Genomic DNA, 14,689 nt, shown 5'->3' on the forward strand with positions numbered 1-14,689 from the left:
TCTGTGCCATCCCTACCCCTCTTTCTCATGTCTCCTTCCCATCTCGCTCCCTCTGTCCCACCCTCTAGCTTCCTTCCCTTTCTCCTTCTTCATTCTACCCTCCCCACTTTCCTTCCCTTGTCCTCTATCCCTTTCCTCCCTCCCCTCATTCCATTCTTCCCTCTCCCATCTCTGCCTCTCCTCTGCTCTTCCGCCCTCCCGTTCTTTACAGTCTCAAGAGCGAGCGCTTCAATAGCTCTACCTTCTACTTGGTCTTTCCTTCACCCTGTGGGTCATCTGGAAGGTATTTCACCCCACCCACCATGGACAGAGCATATTCTGCTGATTTTACTTAGAGTTGTCAAATGGGAATAATGAACCCATATTTACAGATAACCATTTCCAAACCATGTGTTATTTGTAAGTGCTGACTTTTTACTCCAGTGCACGGTGTCTGAAAGACAGTGAAACAGAAAAGTCAAGCATCTCCGACATAGCGATGGGCAACAGGCTTCTGAGATGGAAGTCCTTAGTGTCATCTGTTGCCTCTGGGAGGGAGATAGCGGATGCCATTTGTGGAGTCAATAAATACAGTTGTGTGTCAGATTCCAAGCTGCCCTGAAAAGCAGAAACTGCTGTTAGCTTTCATAACCTGTTGTCTCACTAGGCAAAACACTTGAGAAGCAATTCTCAGCATCTTAGATAAGAACGAAAGTGAAAAGAAAGAAGAAAAAAAAAAGATGAGACTAGAAAAGATATTTTCTAAGTTGCAGAATAACAGGTGAGATTCCTTTGAATAGTTTTCTTTTCTCTCTCTCTCTCTCTCTCTCTCTCTCTCTCTCTGTGTGTGTGTGTGTGTGTGTGTGTGTGTGTGTGTGTGTGTGTTATTCCATAATGCACACATGATATGAGAGCCTGCAAACAGTGTTTCTCCCCTTCGACCCTGTGGTACTCAAGAGACTGAACCCAGGCTCTCAGATTTGGCAGCTATTACTGTTGTCCACTGGACCAAAGAAATCTTTTTCCTGGTAAGGTTGCTGCTGTTCAAGCTAGTCTAGAATCCCATGCTCTCCTAGTATCACACCCTGGTATCATGCTATACCATAGAACCATACTTTCATTCTCACCATTATCCTCATTATACGGGACTGGAGTAAGTAATGTTGCCTTCTTGGGAATGATTGGGGAACTAAGTGCTGTGACTACTTGGGAGAGGGAGCATGATGTACTCAGTGTGTCAGTGAGAATATTCAAGAAAGAATGGCCTCACACTTGTTCATTGACGCTGCTGTCATTTAACAAGCAAAAGAAATCAATTCCATAGAGGAAGATAGAGATGTTTTAGACTCATTAATAGACCAGAACCTAATTAGAGAGACAATGATTATGTAAAGAAAGGTGCTTAATGTCAGGATACCTGGATTAAAATCTTGGCTCTGCTCCTGGCCAGCTTAGTAATGGTCTCAGGGTCTCTGTGTCCTCAGCCGGGAATTGATTGGAGGCAATACACATCCACAGTGAAGTAAACACGCTCGTGGACACAGCCATACCCATGAAATGCCTCAGACTTTGAGATGTGTATGCAACACCATGAATGATAAGTGCTTAAATAGCTCATCCTGTTAAGTGCAAATCATTAAGAAACATCGACTTCCTTTTTAAAATATCTGAGTGTTCAGACTTGAAATGAGTGGCAAAAGGTTTCTGCTAATTCCCAGAGAAAAGAATCATATATTCTGTCAGGAAGCATGGGCTCGAAAGAGGGCAAAGCTTTGGAAAGTGTAGAATGATACCAAGCAGTTCTCGAACAGTGAGTCTTTTGGGGTCTGTGGAGATGACTCAGCAGTTAAGAGCACGCGCTCATTGCAGAGAACAAGGGTTTGGTTCCCAGAACTCACCTGGTGGCTCACAACCATCTATAACTGATAAATTCAGGGCTAAGGAACATCACAACGTCTTCGGGTCTCCAAGGGAACCAGGCACATACTTGTTCACATATATACGTGCAATCAAAATGCTCACATCCATAATTGAAGATGTTTATTTTAAAGAAAAATTATAATTTTGGAAATAGTGTCTTATTTATACATTAATATTTACAACCCTACCAAGCTATCAGACATTGTCTGTTTTCTGGTACAATTACTGTAAAATTTACTTTTCTGTACTACTGTGATAGCAGAAATATTTATTTCTTGTTTAGGTTCATGTTAACATGTTCGTTAAATATATAAAGATATAAATCAGATTCCTAGAGACACATAAATACACAAAGTTTATAACAACTCAAGTGTGACGTGTTTTATTATATACTACAGCAGAACACTGCATCACATCGCTCTGTAAAATGTGTGTGTATTATTTCCTATTGAAAACATACCAATATGTATTAGTCATCAATATTATTCTACTGGTTTCTATTTGCTAAAGCATATGGAAATATGGCTCAGGATGAGAGGGTTATATAATTTTGAAATTAACCCAGTCAATTGTCAGGATTTTTAGACTATTCATGTTGGTTACTGTATATTTACTAAGTGAAGAATTAGTATTTTAGAATGCTTTGAACATGTAGAGAATTTTCTTCATGACTTAGCCACAGGTGTACAATTTGTGTTTGTTCAAACTGTACTTTTTACGAGGAGCTGTATGAGTTTTACTGTATGAAAACTCTAGGATTAAGAGAAGTGTTCCAGATTTCAGTTAGGGGGCAGGGAAGCAACCTCTCAGCTGTACTTAGGTCAATGATCAAAAGGACAATGTATCCCTGTGGTTCCCAGCCTCGGAAAATCCTTTACATAAGTCCCTCAACATTTTCTCTCTTATTGACCTGCATTTAGATTTGGACCTTGAGACCTTTTAGCTAAATGTAAGTCTTGAAGAATTTTTATTCCACTTAATATCCAAGTTCCAGGGAAACTCGGGCACCAAGATTCTCCAGGTTTTGTGATAAACCTAATTGTCCACTTATTTTTCCTTCCGATTCTAATCCTAGTTATAAGCAAGACAGTTTATGGCATGTAGACAACCTTTTGGTACTGGTGTAACAAAGTAAAAGCTAGCTAACTGGCCGTTGTTGGCAAGACATTTATGTTATGAGTAGATTAAAATGGTAATAACTATGTTACAAAATGCTTTAGGCTTTTGTTTATTTCAGGGAAATTAATCCAGTTTAATTTGCTATTAAATCTATTAAAAGTAAGGTTGTCTGTTCTCAACAAACTTTATCTTTCTGGCTCTGTGAGCAATTACTATATGAAAAAAATTATGTTGTGTATTTAAATCCAGGTTGATCAGTAATTGGGATTTCCATTATCTTCCAAATGTCAAACTAGGAAATTTATCAGCAAATAGCCATTGTGGAATTAATGGGATCCAAAAACGTGTTAAGATATAGAAAGCTTTTATCATCACCCTGCAGGCCGGGATAGGATACTTTGTTTAGATGTGTAGTGTGTTCTCACTTTATTTCCCAGAACATTTTCTTGAATATTGGACACCAGAAGTTTCAGTGGAAATAAATTCGCTGCACTGTCTTGCGCACCAAACACCCAGTGTTCCAGTTCTCTCTCTCTCTCTCTCTCTCTCTCTCTCTCTCTCTCTCTCTCTCTCTCTCTCTCTGCATAAAGCCCTTCAAATAAAAGAACAAGCAGCAAACAGTGCCTTTGTGAAGGTTGTAGAGCTTTTAAATGTCGAAGATTTAAACTATAACTGCTTCTATTGTTTAAAAAACCCGGGAGACTTTGGTCGTGTTTTTGTTACTGTCCTTTCCTTCCCAGGTAGGAGTTTTCAAGTCTTGGACTTTGCACCGGAATTATCCTACCAGCAGAATGATTAGGGTCAGGGTCCACATCTGCATAAAGACTGGGCTCTTAGGGTGTCCACATGGATGGCCTTTGATGCCTGTATGAGGAGCATTTCCTTGTGCCAGGATGTCTTGCATTTTATAGGGATAATCAGAGTGCCTCATCTCCATTCGCAGCACTTGGTGAGAGTTCTAGAAGTTTCTAAGGGAAGAGGAAATTCATCCACCCCAAATCATTGCTTTCTCATGGAGATTTACTCGCCTTGCTTAGATTACTACTCTCCATATTTTCGGTTTGCCTTTACTCCCCCCCCCTCGACTTACCCCTCCCCATATTATGATTGGAGATGGAGCTCTCCACGCAGCAAAGACTCACTCAAATCATCCATGATTCTCTCTATTGGATGTCTTGTTTCATTTTCTAAAGTGAGCATAAAACACCTATGATTATACACAAATCTAAACACTACAACGGTGTGGTAAAAACCTGCATGCAAATGCTGTTTCTTCTTTCATGCTGTCCCCTTTATGAGGTGCGACCATTAATAGTTAGTTCTGTGTGTCTTGTAAAGATTTGTAAAGGAGAACTCGCACCTTGTTTGACAGGGAAGCAAATGTTGTATCAGTAACTACTATGATTTCAACGGTAGTTATATTTTTAGGTGTCAGAGATGACCTCCAGGTGGTCGAGCTGTGGATCTTTGATTTAAATGTTCGTTTGTTTTCAAGGTTGCTGTGTACAGTCTCTGAGAAGCAGTGTACTTTGGAATTGCTTTCTCCACTCTTCTATGTTTTCACATTCTCTTAAAGTACTTTATTGCTGCATGTTGTTCAAATCCCCAGGAGCCTAAGTTTAATTGCATATCCATTATTCCTGTCTATTAGGAGGAATTTTACTTTTCTTTTGCGTAAATGAAAATTCTCCATTCTCAGTGGCATCCCTCAAATTGAAAATTCCTTTATCCTATTATTTTTCTTAAAATTGTGCTCTTTAACTCCGTTTGTTAAGAAGGTTGATGAGAGATGATTCATCATGAAATTGAAAGAAAGGCTTTCTGTGGAATAAAATTTCCCAGATAAATGTCAGTAGATTTTATCACCTTTGGAGCATTTTAAAAAAATCTAATGTAAGGATTTAATACTTGGAAGGTTTGTTTGAGTAAGACACTTTCCTAAAATAAAAATCAATCATGGAGGCGGAAAGATGGCTTAGTAGTTAGGAATGCTTGCTCTCTTCCAGAACCCACGGTAATTTCCTAACACCTGTTTTGGGTAGTTCACAACTTTTTATAGGTTCAGATTTATGGCATCCACCAGATTTTTCTGATCTCTATTGGCACCTGTAAGTGTTTGGCATTTAGAACCCATGAGCCAAAATATGCCTTATAAAACCCGAAAATAGTCTAATATATTTCAGTCTAGTGACAAAGACCTAACATGGTACTCTCATCAATAACTTTTAGATAACTCATGTACGGATTATTTTAAGGCATTGAATGTTACGTTAGAATGGCTGAATCATAGCATTAGCATTGACTTGGATTTAGCAGAACGACTGGGATGTTATCCAGAATGGCTCTCCCAATTTGTACTTCAGTTAGAAGTAGGAGGATACCAAGTCTCGTTTTTAGCAAGTGCTCTGTGTTTAAGGTGTTCTGGAGTTACTGTGTGTACTCTCCTGTCAGCCTTCCTCCAGATGTGCTCCTTCTCAGCGAATCTGTGTCTGTTACGTTTTTTGAGTTATTTGTGAATTCTGGATATTAATCTTTAGTTTTTTGTTTGTTTGTTTTCTTCAACTCTCCCAGCTGTGGCTTTTGTCTTTCCTTCCTCTGTTGTGGTGCTTTTAATACAGAGGACAGAGAATGCAATCAGATTATCATTTGCCAGTCTATTTCTTTTATAATAATTTCTATATGGTGACTAAGAATTTCCCTTTCACATCTTCATAAATATTCTTTTATTAATCTCTTTGAAGTTTAAGTTATTTTTATTCAGATCACCATTTTCTGTCAGTGTCATTGAACAGTTTATCTGTCTTCTCCTCATCTGTATCTTGTTCTGCCATGCTGTGTTTTACATGTACTGATTTCTGAACCTGGCCTGTGATATTAGTCCATTGTCTGAAGGCTTATCAAACATACATTACTTTAACTTCTATAATTTCTGTGGATGCCTTTTGCTTCTTGGATATCCTCTTCCTTTTATGGCCTGTTACTTTTAAATATGTCATATAGAATCAGCAATTGCAGTCTAAAAAACTTTTCTGCTGATACTTGAGGTGGAATGACAATGTCTCTGTATATCAACTTGGTGAAAACTGACATCTGTCTGATGGGGCCCCTTCCAGCATGCTGGCACGTATGACTTATCATCATTTCAAGTTATCTTTAATATCTCTTAATAAAATTTTATGAATTCCCTCATAAAAGCCTTGTAGAAAGATTAGGACTCTAATTTTTTAATGTTTTTCCTTAATGTTTTCAGGGGCTCACCTTGATGTAGTGCATACTTTAAAGCTGCTCAACCCCTAAAATAAATTACAGTTCCCAGTATGAAATTACAATTAGTCATAGACTTCTCCCCACCTTCTAGCAGGTGAATTTTCCCTCCATCAATGTGCTTTTTACTCATTTCTGAAATTCTTGTCATTTATCTTCAAATATCAATACTATATTCAATTGTTTAGAATTCAGGTAGGTTTTCGTGAAACAATATTTTATGAAGTTATTGTTTTTGAAATTCGTATCACATGCACACAAATATGGATCATAAAAGGACCAATATCTAACACAGTGCTTATTCTTAGCCACTTCACAGTTCTCTGGAGTATTATTATAACAATGTACTGATGTGATGCAGTCTGTTGTTTTTACTCACAGTGATCTGTTTGGATCTTCTCAAAACATTTCCAAGGCAGGTACTTGAGGATGTCCTCATTTTGAAGAAGACTATAAAACATATAAAGACTGCATAATTCCTTAATACAGGAGTGCATCATTTAAGTGATGTGCAGTAGGTAGGAACTTCAAACTCATATTTTCTGTACTCAGTCGAAGTAGGCTTTTTTAAATCACCGGGGTAGGGATTAACTATCAAATGCTGTAGGCTAAATAGGCCATCTGGCAGATGTTCAAATTGTCGCTTACATTACTTGCAGCCTTAGATAGAAGGTTCTTTAGGGGCTTCCTGCATCTGCTCAGTATTATACCCAGCACAATTCACCTTCTTTACTTTCCTTCTCCCTGTGGACTTTTGAATCTGTGTCCTCTGTCCTAGAACAAAGTAGACATTCTTTCTTGTAATTACATATTCTCCTGTTCCCTCACGACTACTTTATGCTTGTTCTGATTATTTAACACTAGAGTGCTTTGTAATTCTATTATGGAAAGAGAATAAATTATTATTCACCCAAGAAAAGACACAGATGACATAACATGGTGTCTTTGTTCAGTGCACTCTTACTCTGTGTTAATTGATTATGAAAAAGATTGAAATATTTCTCTCAATAATAAGTTTTGATGTTATCTGTCAAAAATCTAATTTTGTTGAAGTCACTTCACCTCGTTGTAAGTAAAAGTGACTAAATTCAATAGACAAAATATTATCAACTTATAAAATATAACTTGCTCTATACTCAGTGCCATGGATTTTTATTAAGTTACTTCTGGGAAAGGCTGGATTATAGAATAAAAGATATTTCTAAGGGGCATGTTAAAAAGTCCTTAGCACAATCTGTTTGAAACACCTTTTTATAATATTTATTGCTGTCTTGGTCTAAGGACGAATTTTTTTTCTTCTCTCTCATGGGAGTCCCTTCATAATCTTTAAGAGGACAATAGTTGTTCCTGGATCTGGGTAAACTTCAGAACTTCACTTAGCACCAATTATTAATTGAGCTCCAGCTAAGAAGGATAATAATTGGAGGAAATGATGTGGTATTTAACTCTGTAAGGCTGTAGGCTGCTTTCAATTTCTTTCACTTCCTCACGTTTCCTTTTGAAGTCCGGGCAGTGGAATTCCAGTCTCCTTTCTCAGTTTGGAGGAAGATCTGTTTTTGTCTGGGATTTGGAAAGGAAGCTGTGTTAGGTAAAAGTGAAGAACAAGTCCTTTTTCTGGTAAGTGGACACGTTAATCAAAGCAGCTGCGTAGTTATAAGGCACGCCGTAACTCCAGGTGTCCATGAAATAGCTTCCTCATTATACTCCATACCTGTGAGTTACAGAGACCTCCTGCACAGATGCCCTTTCTTGATGGACATCCTCCCTTGGTGGTAGGGAAAGGAGGATGGGCTCTCTGAAAGGACATCAGCACCACCCTTGGCTTAATAGAGCAGTCTTTCATTGCCTGCTAACGAGCTGCACTGGTGCTACAAGATGCTCAAACTGACAACTGTTGTGAAGGCTCCCTCAATGCAAAGATTTTCTGCTGCACTAAACATGTTAACTTTTATTTTAATGACACCAAAACACACATCAGTTGTTGATCTACACAGAGTGTGGTCTCCGGAGTTATTCTCTTAGCTACAAAATACAGTCAGTGTTGTCCCATTCCAATGACCACGAAGAACAAAATCTTCAGTTAAAAGCTATAGAGTCATGCTGACTCTTAATTCCAGTTATCCTAGACACAAACTAAGCATAAGAAACTTGTAAGTTTGCAGTTTGAACTCCACTGCATTATATTGAATATGAATTTATTACACACATATGAAATAAGCATGATAACTACTTAGTGTTTAGGAGATTCTCATATACAGCGCTATCAGCACATGCATTTTGTCTATACTGAATGTTTTATGTATACACATGTTCTTATTTAGTGTTAAAAATTTCCAAGATACCTTGAATATCCATTTATGGAAGTGTAAGATTCTCACATAAAATGACCCAGTGTTAGCACATAATGCATAATGTATGCACACCCTTCAGTCATTTTAAATCAAATTCTGTCCTAATTTGTTTCTCTGTTCCTTCAGTAAATTCCAGGCTCAAAGACAATGTGGGTATAGAATCCTGTTTATTTTACTTACACTTAACATGGTATGAGTTTAAGGAACAAACATGGAGGTAAAAATAGAAGCAAAGACCACTGAGTAAAGCTGCTTCCTGGATTGTCCCCTCTGGTTTGTTCAGCTATCATTTAATACAGCTCAGATTCATGTATCTGGGATAACATTACCCACAGAATTCTGGACTCTCTTACACCAATAAAGACAATGCCGCACAGCCCACAAGACTCTCTGAACTAGGCATTTCCTCAACTGAGATTCCCTCTTCCCAAGTGACTCTGGGTTGTGTCAAGTCGACAGGCTAACCTACAACTTATACAGTGAGTAGTGGACAGCCTAAGATAATTATAACATAGTTTGTCAACCAGTTAAGGCCTCTTTGAATGTAGATGGAAAGAGTATCATTGGCAGGTCTTCTAGAGCAGAGACTGAAGTCTCATCCCTCACATAGTCTCTAACTTGCCAGTTCCAGAAATGTGAAGTGCACTGTGGGCATTTGTTCTGACAGATCTTCATCCTCTCAATCCAGAAGTGGATCTTCAGATTACTTGCAAGAGGTTCTATGCGGTCAAATGACTGCTACATTTTTTTTAAATATTATCAAAAATTATACATGTGGTTATAAAGAGCATTTATTGGTGAAGAATACTTGCTGCTCTTACAGAACACTGGACTTTGGTTCTCAATACCCATATCATGCAGTTCCTAATCTCCTGGAATTCTGTCTTCAGGGGATCCTACATCTGGTCTTGCTGTTTGTATCCTACATGGATACCATGTATACATGTGTACTAACACATAGATACGTTAAAGTTTATATGTGTTTAGTATAGATACATCTTTTTAGTGATTAGTTTTGGTGGATAGCAGGTTGGATCCTGGATGGAGAACCCATTAAGGTTGAAGGAGGAGAGCAACTGTATTTATTTATTTATTCTTTAATTCTTTAATTCTCTTTTATTCACCAGATATAATTGTCATCTCAGAGGCTCACTGCTGAATAAGCTTAGTCTGGCTGATTGGCTCAAACTCCTCTCCACACTGACTGATTCAATCTGGCTTCTCTCGGCTTCTCACTGATTTGCTCTCCTTGGCCTCAAACCAACTCTTATAAATCTGTTCAAGCCAGACTCCTCATTCTCTTGCTTGTTTTATCTTTACCTGTGTCTAGCTTGTTCTCTCTGCAACCATCTCTGTAACTTGTAACTTGATAACCCTGACCCCCCCCCCCCCCGTTCTCTCTCTCTCCTCACTCTCTCTCTCCTCTCCTCTCTCTCCTAAGTAGCCTTTCTTTTCTGGGCTGTTCTCATGAGAGTTGATCATATTCTGTCTCTTTAGTCATTCTATCAAACCTTTCTCTGAATACTCATTTTTCTGCACCTCATGCAGAAGTCACTTTCAAACATGGCTGCTTCCTTTTATGAGCTAACCTTACCTACATTGTTAGGGTTTGCATGTTTGTACTAAATGTGTTTCTGTATTCTAGCCAGATTATATCCAGGGAATGTCTGATTCCAGCCCAATCATATAGACCTAAAAGGCCTTTGAATGTGATCCCTTGCCAGAACAGCCCTGCTGCTGGATTAAAATTCCTCTACAGGCCCAGATGTTCTGTTTCCAGTATTTGTGCTGGAAATGACAGTGATAAGTCACTGAATTGATACACAGTATGCCTTTACACACAGGAATAAAATGGAATGTTCATGTTCATGTATTTGATAGAGATATTCTGCAATTAACAAAGAGAATGGATTCTTTCATAAAAGCAGTTTTGCATCATAGATGTTAGATGACTCATTTTCTAAGGCAGAAAATGGGAGGATAGTTGAAACAGAAAATACAGATTTTTTTTTCATTTTTCCCCCTCTCCCAAAGCACTGTAGTCTATGACCTCAGATTGTTCTAAATTCTAAACAAAGTGACATTTCCATTTCTCCCAATGGAATGCACTCACCAAGAGCCTTTTTTGCTTGCTTGTTTGTTCATTTTTGCTGGATTAAAATTATACATTTTATAATACTGTAAGGAAGCTACTGACTTCAAGATCTGGGATTCATATATCCCCTTCCTTCCCGTAAATACAAAACAACACATAACACAAAGAGCCATTCCAAAGGCAAGGCCATTACTCTAAGGAATGGAATATGGGCATTATAATTCACCAGTCCCTCATGGTGAATGGATCTAAATGAAGAGTAAAAATGTGGATTTTTAAAGATATATTACTGCTGCAATCATTCATCAGTAAAATAGGTGTGCAATTAAAATTTATTACAGGTAGCCAGGCTAGAAGAGCAGGGAATATAGATTTTATTCTGCCCTAGTCCTTATCTTCTTCATTTCCTACAAATACCCTCCCTAAGACTGAGTCTAGTTGCCTGTATGTTTGACATGCTTCCAGGGGCCCTTTGAAATCCAAGTCTGTGTTCCAGACAGTGATTTCTGCCCAAGCCTGATTTTAGAGCATGAAAACCATTCATCTGGATCCTTGCAGGATGATTCACATATTTATGTTCTGTAAAGCAGATTAGGAAGAAAAACTTGCTGCTTTATTAATTAGGGCCCTTTAACATTTTGTATTCTCAAGTTTAATCATTTGCTTATTTGAACTAAAGTCATTTTCCTTAATCACTGTCATTAGTAGCTGTCCATGAATGATTATCTCTCTCTGAATTTTATAAGCATGCTATTATTTAATGCATTTTCCATTAGGGATTGGGTAACAGCATTTTACATTTTAAACAAGTAAGATGAGTTATTGGAATATTTTACCTCCATTTCCCTGCAAATTTCAGTACTTCTTAAGCTTGCCATTGAGGGAGCCAGCAACTGGGGCAGCTAGACATTCTGATCTTGTACTTCTTTGTAGTACAATGTCCACTTTTTCAGAGTGTTTATCCAAATTGATGCCTGTGGTTCAAACTCAAACTTCCCAGTGTTAAATGTCTAAATCTTCTGGGAATAGTACACTACATTTTGGGGGAATATATTGACAACTCTTCCTTCTACTGGTAAAAACAATGCATTAAATTTTAAAATAAGAAACATAAAAACTTCTGGTTGGAGGAAAGTTGGCTCTTAGGGAAGCACAGGTAAATGTGGAGAAGCCAGAAGAAGTCTTAGAAGAAGGCTAGAAGAAACTATGTCGGTGCAGATTAGTACAATGCCAACAACCATGAAGAGAAGTGTGTGGCTTTGCGATATCTATTTTAGCTTGCAGTGACATTTCTTCCTGAGGAATATGGTGTAGAAGGAAAGGTGAATAAGGTTTATAATTGACTATACTGCTAAGATGTCCAGGAGAAGTCTTATCAGGTCCTGTTTGAATATCAATGTCATCATGCCATAGACGTAGCCACTGGGACTCAGTGTGGTAGTTCTAACTTTCTCAACCTATGGATGTAAAGCCAGTTGGAAGAATTCAGGTAGTCTCAGAAAGTCTCATTATTTTTCTAATTTTAAGTCTTTGTAGTTCTGGTAGGGTGAAGGAATGATGCAGATGCCAATCGACCATGATGCACATTGTTTCTTGGTTGTTTTTTTTACCAGTCTCCCTTATATTAACATAAAATATAGTTATATTCAATATATGTTGTTGACCAGGCATGTGAACTAATGACAACCCCTTTCTATTACTGGCCAGCATTTGACCTACACATCGAGAAATTTGCTTAGCTTTCCTAAACAGTGCAAGTCTTCAGAAAGATAAGCAATTCATTTACATAACCCAGAATAATTTGGCTGGCAAACTCAAGGAGATACTGTGTGTGGATCAAGTTTAACACATTCATTTGGATTGGCTTGACTCCCATGTGTTTCTTGTGCTTGCAGAGGGTCCCATCTGTTCAGCTCTTGGCCAGAGATCGTTGAGCCTGTGAACATGCAATTTCTCATTGCAAACACCCAGTGATTCATAATTAGTTTATGGTACCCCAGATACTCACCAGTAACATTGCTAATTAGAACCAATAGATGTGGCAATTATTCTACAACTATGATACCTGCCTACTCTGAATGGACCCAACTCATTCCAGTAGCCAGCACACTTGCCTGCCATTGTTTCCCCCCTCTTACCACATGCCTACTTGTATGACTCAAAGACGCCTTTCCTAGTTCAGCATCTGAAGACTCTGAGGACTTTACGACCTTGAATGCCTTCCCAGGGTCTCCTGTGGAACAAACTGAGAAGGCCTCTTCATGCCAGTTGACCCTGCTTTCTGCAGGATACCTTCACTCTTTGGGTTGTTTCTGTTTGGAATTGCCCTTCAACTCCATTAATCCCCACCTGTCACAAATTAGTCTCCTTTCCAATGGCTGCCTAGTGTTTCATCCTTTGATCCCCTTACTTACTTTGTTCCTCTCTTTTGATATGCGACTTCTTCCCTCCTGGCCTAGCTCTCCATCTTAAGCATTTTATTGCTTCTTCTATGTAAGCTCTTCAATTTCCTTCTGACATCTGTGGTGTGCCTTACACATAGCATGTGGCCCATTAGGAATTGGTGGCTTTCATTAAATTTCTTGATATCTTACTAAGGCATAAACATTAGCAGCACAGATAAATCATTCCAGGGTTAAGGTGTGGAAATCCCCAGCTGGCTCCTCTCTGTCCCACATCCCACCCCCACACTGACATTTCAGTCTTTTCTCTCATCTCATGGTCCAGCTCTTTGATTTCTGCATGGGGAGTCAGAAGGAAGGTGGGCATTGTTCTATAGAGAGGAAGGCCTGTGAAAAACCAGAAGACCTTCAGTGGTGCATGTTCCAGGAGACTTGAAACACCCAAGGACAGGGTTTTTCTTGGATTATATTGTTTCCTTTTGAATATCTAAAACCTTTCAGGTGTTTTCTTCCTTATCTCCCATGGGAACTGCCAGTTAATCTAAGATTAGCCTGACAGCCCCTATTTTCCAGGTCTCTGGTTTTGTCAATAAAGTAGGTTACATCTTTTTGAGCTTCATTACCTCTTCCATAACCTTGCTCTCTTGATCCACATTGTGGCTTTTTCTTTAACACAGCCACTTTTGGCTAGGTTCCCACATCCTATTCCTAGTCTTGAATGGGGCCATTTGATTGAATAATGGCTGCTGTTGTAAAAAGCCAGGCAATCTTTGGGCCTTTTCTGTGGTCTTTCACCTCCTGGCTCCTCTGCTGTTCACCTTGGTGCCTAGTGGCCATTAAGATCACTCAGAATTATTTTGTCACGTTTCTCTTGTCACTGTTAACAACAGAACAAAGGATTATTTGAGAGAGGATATGGAAACTTAAAAATATAGACAAAAGATGGTCTCTACACAGTAGAATATGTACACCTCAACGAAGATACATAGGACAGTCCACTTGATTCAGCGAATGATGTGGTTCTACCATCATTTGTGGTGCATTTAAAAACAGAGATGATGAATCAGCCCCATTCAGCAGCAGCGTGATTTGTCCAACGTCCTTTATTAACATACTTTAAGTGGTTTCACCTGTATGATGTTTAGTGAGAAAGTTCATGCCTATCTTATCACTAGAGTAAGGCGTTGTCCAAGTCTCTCTGGGGTTCATGATTCTTACCTCTGAACTCAAAGCTAGACAGTTTCTTCAGGCATAGATGGTCCCATGTAGAGACACGTGTGGAGGAGTTGGCATTCTGTAGCAGAAAGTCAGCACGTGTCCCTATTGTGAGACACAGCTGTTGATGTCATAATTGCTGCTGTTGCATCATTTCTTTTCATTGGTCCATGACCTTGGTATGCCTACAATTATCGCTGGGACTGAACCAGTCCTATAGGCCAAGTAAGACTGTGTGCCACCATTTTCACTTTAAGAAGAAAGAGAATGAATGAACATCATAATTTTGAGATGGCTTTTATACGTTCCCTTGAAATTAAGTCTGCAAATGGGTTTTGTAATCT

General features: G+C 38.7%; 1 protein-coding gene and 1 long non-coding RNA gene across 3 annotated transcripts in view; one reads left to right on the top strand and one right to left on the bottom strand.

The window, feature by feature from the left end:
* The window catches only part of Gpc6 (glypican 6), a 999,201-nt gene that overhangs the window by 73,187 nt on the left and 911,325 nt on the right, over nt 1–14,689 (top strand).
* LOC120097177 (uncharacterized) lies at nt 379–14,438 on the bottom strand. 2 transcript variants are annotated; one of them, XR_015639049.1, is made up of 3 exons: nt 14,349–14,433; nt 13,754–14,007; nt 379–597 (listed from the first exon to the last, which is right to left on the bottom strand). It is a non-coding gene; the product is annotated as an uncharacterized LOC120097177 (long non-coding RNA). The 2 variants fall into 2 exon arrangements; XR_015639050.1 differs by lacking the exon at nt 13,754–14,007 and having other exon boundaries at nt 14,349–14,438.

The sequence above is a fragment of the Rattus norvegicus genome, chromosome 15 (genome assembly GCF_021556685.1).
Source record: "Rattus norvegicus strain SHRSP/BbbUtx chromosome 15, alternate assembly SHRSP_T2T, whole genome shotgun sequence".
NCBI classification, from domain to species: Eukaryota; Metazoa; Chordata; class Mammalia; order Rodentia; family Muridae; genus Rattus; species Rattus norvegicus.